Source organism: Schistocerca nitens, chromosome 9 (assembly GCF_023898315.1).
Source record: "Schistocerca nitens isolate TAMUIC-IGC-003100 chromosome 9, iqSchNite1.1, whole genome shotgun sequence".
In the NCBI taxonomy this organism is placed as follows: domain Eukaryota; kingdom Metazoa; phylum Arthropoda; class Insecta; order Orthoptera; family Acrididae; genus Schistocerca; species Schistocerca nitens.
Genome location: NC_064622.1, coordinates 183,403,458 through 183,410,940, shown reverse-complemented (window position 1 = coordinate 183,410,940; position 7,483 = coordinate 183,403,458).

Sequence of the window (7,483 nt, the reverse complement as noted above, 5' to 3'; positions counted from 1 at the left end):
CAGACTGTAGCGCCTAGAACCGCCAGCCCCTCTGGCCGGCGCACAATGTTAACTGACAGAATGGACAGTTGTGGTTATGCCCTTAACAGCAGTGTAAGAAACCGTATCACTGAGAATTAGTCTGAAACTTAAAGAGTTATGCCAGAGATGATGTAGAAACGTGTGTATGTGTATTCACACGTATTAAAAAACCACGAATAATCTACCTGCATCATATGTAAGTGATAAATAGTCAGAAACTGATTCTAAGACTGTAATGAAAATTGGGATTCACCTGATGTAAATCCTCTGGAACCCCTCTGGGTCACTATCAGGTGCCATCACCACATGCACAAATCAGCAGCTCATTATTTATGTGAATTACATGACCTGTGCATAGACATTTAATGGCACATACCACCACAAACCTGTCAACAAACTGTTGGATCCCTGATATGCAGAATCAGTGATGTATTCCATTCCAGAGATGGACAAACAAGCTATTAAGCAGGTGGTCATAATGTTTTGTCTCACCAGTGTATGTAACAGCTATTAATTTCATTATTTTGTTCGAGATGTATCAACTATGTTTGACAATAAAAATGATTTCTCCCAGAGGAAAGTACACTCATTTGTACATGATGTGCTTAGGGGGCACAGAGCTGTGAGCTGCTGTAGAACTGTTTCTTCCTTTATTCTGTTTTCGATTCTCTTTATCTTTAAATCTATCAATGATATCTCTTTCTACCTGAATTGTCTCTCTTCCATTTGAAAGAAATTATGTAGTTATTTTGAGTTAGATGATCTTCTCTTTGAAAGAAAAACTACTATTATATGACTGATGTCAAATTACCACTTAACAACATGCATTTATTAAACATATTTAGTCCTATTTAGTTAAAATTATACTTGATAGATAAGCTTATGTGTGTTGTCACTGGAAACATTCTAGGTCATTTTGAAGATGGGTCAGACTTCTTATATTGTCGACTCACAGTCAGCATTTGTTTCAAGTATAACAACAACTATTAATTACAGTGCTAATGATATTATGTAACAAATTCTATTTAAGCAAGGAAACTGATCTTCAAAACACATACATGACAAAGATGTCGATAATAATAGTAACATTTTATGAAGGAATAAATGAGTGAAATATACATATTGAAACAAGTTGTAGTTTAAACTACGAATACACTGTGTACAGAATGACCTAGAACATGAAGTTGATGAGTTTAAGATGCTGAGATGATATACTGAAATTCAGTATTTGTGAGGTCTGAAGAGATGCTATGAGGTATGGATGGTGCTGTTGAGGTTGAGAAAGTGTTGATTATGTCGATGAAAAGACTGAAGCCAGGATTAGAGAATTTTATTATATGTTATAGTGTCATGGAAGCCAAGGTTAGGGAATTTTATTATATATTATAGTCTCATGTTTGACTATGGCAAAGTATATATATAGGGTGGTCAGAAACAGTCTGAAAGCTTTTCATGGTGTTGCAGGGTAGGTTGCGCTGAGCAATAATTGTTAAGGAAAAAAGTTTGATATGTTGCATCATCTCTGAGTTAATTAACATTGTAGTTAACCACTCAGGTCACTGCACATGCAAATTCAAGCAGCCCACCAGATACAATTGGTGTCAGTTTTTCTCACAATGTAGACGACAGCACACAAGACTGCAGGTTCGATTCTATCATCCCCTGACCAATTTTTGTATAACTCTTATGTACAGTTTTAGGAAACCAAATGAAAAACAAATGCGGTGACACTGTTTCTGGTGAGTTGCTTGAATGTGCACGTGCAACAGCCTGATTGTCTCCTAATTATCTTGCAAACAGTGTAACATTCGAATTTTATTGAACAATTATTTCTCATCAGAAACACCCTTAAAAGCTTTTCAGACTGTTTCTCCGCACCCTGTATATAAAGCTGAATATATGATTCATGTGGTTCTGATAATTGGAAGAAAATATGAGAATAATGCTAAGTAATAAATATAATATACACGGGTAACTTGGGACAATAAAATAATGGAAGTAGTAGAAGGATTCAATATAAAGGAATATTTTTGGTAGTAAAATACTGCTGAACAAGTCTGACAATGAGAAAAATTTATTAATAATGTTTTTTTATCCAAGAATTAGATGGCATTCTGAGATCTCATATTACAATATATTTCTTTGTACAAGTTTAAATAATGGTATTATTATTTCATTTTAATAATATTTTACAGATTGTATAAACATTTGTATTATGTACAATATCAGCTTTGATCTATTCTTTCTGGCATTATGTCTTACACAGAGAAAAAGTTCATATTTGTCTACTTCTCCCAGAAATTAAGTCAACCAAGGTATTTAAACCTGAAACCCATTAAACTCTGCATAACTCGTAACATCACCAGAAACTAATCAGTGATATTGTTTGTAGCTAACATTAATCAATGTAAAGGGCATTCTACCAAGCCGAGATGTGAAATGTACATATATTTTTAGGGTCACGAAAGCAAGCATCAAATAGCCTCAGTCACAGGTACAGCAGATAGCAGATTCTAGTATACTGGTAGAATACATGGAAAATGCAATACTTCTACAAGGAGATTACTTACAAAACACTCAAGGGACTTGTACCATTAGGATTAATAGGGGAAACTGAATGTATACAAAGAAGGGTAGGATAAACAGTCATAGGTTTATCTGATCCATGGGGGGAGTGTCTGAGATATACTGAAAGAACTGAATTGGTACACACCCACAATACAAGAAGGAAGAATGAAATACAGAGCATACCCCACCAACTGGCAATGCTAGAGAAAGGACCAAAATACTCTGGTATCAGACTACTAAGAAGTCTGCCTAAAACCCTGCAAGATAGTGTACTTGACAATGACTTTCCAAAGAAACTTAAAGACTATCTCATTGAAAAAGAGTTTTACAGTGTTGCAGAATACTTATGCCATTAAATATGTATATATTGTTATTTATTATCAATGATGTAAAAATGTAAGCTAAAAGGATAGAAAAATAAGTGGTAATGAATGTTACTATTTTGACATGTCCTATATTACACGTTCATTTACTGTACACAAGGTAATCTTACAGAATCAAATAAAATTCAATTCAATTCAATTCAACTCTAACACAGATTAGTCTTCATATTTTCGTGCTGCAATGACTGATCCATTAAATTTTGAGTGTGCAACCACATAAACTCTACCTCCTTCTAGGAAAGGAATCATGGTTCCTGTGTTCATAATAACTTTTACAGTCATGGACATAGTCTGTTTATAAATGTATTAACACTAAAATAATTTAGAAATAAAGACAAATTATACACAACAATATTAATTACCCTTGATGGAACACAAACCTTTATCAATTAACAGTTGCTTTAATTTTGTCTTAAAAATGTTTCCATTTAACATTCTGAGCTACCGAAGCACGACTCACGCCCAGTACTCACAGCTTTACCTCTGCCAGTATCTCGTCTCCTACCTTCCAAACTTTACAGAAGCTCTCCTGCGAACCTTGCAGAACTAGCACTCCTGAAAGAAAGGATATAGCGGAGACATGGCTTAGCCACAGCCCCAGGCTAAGCCATGTCTCCGCTATATCCTTTCTTTCAGGAGTGCTAGTTCTGCAAGGTTCGCAGGAGAGCTTCTGTAAAGTTTCGAATGTAGGAGACGAGATACTGGCAGAAGTAAAGCTGTGAGTACCGGGCGTGAGTCGTGCTTCGGTAGCTCAGATGTAGAGCACTTGCCCGCGAAAGGCAAAGGTCCGGAGTTCGAGTCTCGGTCGGGCACACAGTTTTAATCTGCCAGGAAGTTTCAGTCTGATAATGCTTCCCTAAGGAATTCCACAGTTAAGAATTTTAAAAAATGATTTTACTGTTTGTGTATGCCGCCCACTTGGGTACAATACAGCTTAACAGATTTTCTCCTGTCAACAAGGTAGGAACTTAACAAATCAAGTATCACTCCTACGACTCCATAAGTTTCTAATTTATAAAGAAGAGAATGATTTATGGAGTCAAAAGCCTTGGATAGGTCTAACTTTTTTTCCATCATCAAGTTTCCATTACCACTTGAAAAAACGTAGCTACAGCTGTTATTGTAGACCTACCTTTCCTGAAACAATGCTGAAAGCTCTTTAATAGACTGTACTACAAAAGAAGAAGGATTCGAACTGATTACGAAGTAGTCTTTCCAACAACTTACTAAGTACTGATGTCAGCGAAATAGGCCTATAATTTTGTATATCGGTAGTTATTCCGTTATTCGCCTTTTATGCACCAGTATTATTTCAGTGACTTAACACATAAGGAAATGACCCCTGATAGAAAAAGCTATTTATTAAATGTTGTAGTGGCTTTATTAATTCATAACTGCATTCTTTCAGAAATTTGGCTGAGATGTCATCTCAACCACTGGACATATTTGCTTTTAAGTTGGTTTTCAGGATTTCCAATTCTTTAACACACCTCAGGATGAATGAATTACTGACATTTCCGGGATTTAGCACTGGTGGTGGTCAGTCAAATTCTCATCTCACGTACTTCCTTTGGGTTGCTCAGCAAGTTTTCATTGCCTCTTATTATTATGTTATTGCACACTACACTGTTGCTCCCCCCACTTTCCTTATTTATTAATACTACATGCTGTTTTGCTAATATTACTGGAGTGCCTCATTTGTTCTGCATACACCTGTGCTTTTAATGTCTTAAGTGCTTCCCTGCAGGTTTTTCTACAGTTTTCCTTAGTACTTTGGCCATTGGACACACTTGATTAAGATGGTGAGTTAATGTCGTATAAAATTTGTGCCACTTTTCATTCATCTCTTCTGTTTCATATAGGCCTACCCAGTGACAGTTTGTGTGCATCAGGGGCTTTCTTTTATAGGTAAATAGGTCCCCATGAGATACTATTTTTTTGTCCGGATGAAGCTCTAGGACTAATGAACTATGATCTGAAATGTGGTTCTCAATTGTTCTAACTACAAGGTCTTCCTTGCTTAAGTTTGTAACAACATGTTCTGTTTGAGAGTCACGTGTTATTCTTGATAGTGTTGAATTAACATGGGTGTAATTATAGGACTGTAACATATCAATATATCTAAGGTGATTTATACTATTAGTTAATTAGTCAATGTTCACTCCTTTACTATTATAACCTGTTTTTCATGAGGTGAGAGTTTACCAACAAGTTCCTCTAAATGTTAGGGGATCTGTACAAGCTAGTTGTTATTAAACTGCTATTTCTGAGCTTTATTCTTATTGTAGCTATTTCAAAAACCATTTCCCAAGCAAATTTACCGTATTTACCAGATTATAACATGAGGGTTTTTTCTCACATTTGTCATTTTAAAAATATGGAATTGTCTTACATTTGCAGATTGAACTATTGCTGCTGAGGTCAATGGTTTTAGAGTGTTTAATAGATTAATATGGAGCTGGTCTTACATTTACAAATAAAGCTTTGGCTATGGAGGTTTTTCACAAATTTAGTTTGAAGAGATCCAAAGGGTAGGGTTTAGCAAACAATGTTTTTACTCGAACAGGTTCGAAATATCGTGATACACGGAAGCACTCAACACAGTATCTACTTTGCTTGCACTCAACACAGTATCTACTTTGCTCGAACAATCACATGACATTTGACTTGTGGCACTAGTGCAAGGAATGGTTGAGGAACTGTGAATTATCCAATACAACCACCTAACGCTCTGCTTAAAAACTGACAATTTTGTGAAACACAAGAGGAAATTGCATTAAACTGTATCAGTTCTATCAGCTTACACACTTTTGTTTTATTTGAACGGATTTGCAATAAAAGTTCTCATACATGTATGGATACCATATACATAAATTATGCTGCTTTTTATGTAAAAGTAACATTTAGAGGCAAAAATTTTGTCCTTGAAAGATCATTATTTGATTCTGAACCCAAGTGAGTATTTGATCTGGTTGTGAGAAATTGTACAGTTATATGAAGTGGATTGCAAATGATAAATTCGGCCGCTGTTCGTGTATTAGAATGCCAAGGGAAAATTTCACCAGCTTTTAATCGGCATTAGAACAAGATGGTGACATTCAGATGAAATGAGAAAGAAAATTTATCCAGAATTAAATGTCTAACATACAAAATAAATCTCACTACACCAACTGCAATTGTTATCGCCAGAATAAATTGCAGCAGAAAGACCTGTTGAGGAGATAGTGCCAATAGATGTCACTAGAATGCAGGGCAATTGAAAGTTCGAGAATTGGAGTGAATCATGATTGTGATCTTTTATTTATGTATTAACTGCTACTGTTGCATATAACCTGGACCCTAGAATATATTGCCGCCCAAGTCTCACTAAGGCTCCAGGAATGCCAATACAGAAAGCTTGGAGGGAGAATAGTGACACCAGTTTTGCCAAGAACTATGAGTGCAGGAAGGGAGGGAGTAATGAGCTGACAGCAAATTTCATTGTGTGGCTAATCACGGGAAACTATATCGTATACTATATTTTTATGAACATCTATCATGTTTAAACTGCAGTTTGCCTTAATCAGTTTGTACTCTAAATCAAATGACTAAGATTTGACAAATACAATTCTGCAAGAGATGTTAAAAGTCTTGCTTCAGCCAGGGCATACTTATGTATTTCATGCAGCAACGTTGTCGACTCTCACTGGGAGATATGGTGGGAAAGATAAGGGGTTAGTCAGCTACTGATTCTACACAGCCAATGAGAGAGCAGTGGGCAGATGATACGTGTCAGTAGTATAAAAGCAAAATCTGCTGTGCGTTCAGAAAAGACAGCTGTGTTCTCTGGTCCCCCCGTAACCGCATCAGAAATAACAACATATTTGGAAGAAATAGGCAGACATTTGTCACAGCTGTCCTGTTAGGATAATGATGATAACGATTAAAAATTGTGATACCACAGACGATAGTAAACAAAGAAGGCACTGAAGATAAGAAACCATTTTTTGTTTAATTTATTTCTTCTTGTATTATGAAAACACAGACTACGTATAAATGACCTCAGTTTAGAATAGATGCATTGTTAACTTTTTAGGAAGGTATCTTACATCAATAAAAGTCTGTATTTTTGGTTAGTGAGAATGTACTGAAATTTTTTTTTCTCAAGGACTCTCTTAGAAAAGGGGGAGGGGGGGGAGGATCATCTCATATTCAGTGTAGTTTTATACTCTGGTAAATACGGTATTTATCCAATTGATTTTTTCCTCACTTCACATTATTTATGATATTAATACCAACACCAACACCTTTATGTTACAATAGACATTTACAGTTTTATAATTACTTAAATTAATGCTACAAATTTCTTCAGTTTTGCACCCTACTTCATTCACAAGATAAATAAGAGGACTACTACCACTTAGAAATTCATCAATTTGTTCAATTTTGTTGGTGATGTATTGGACATTTTGTGATATTATTTTGAGTTTACTGTCATTTACGATGTCATTGTCAAGTACCTCACCTTCACA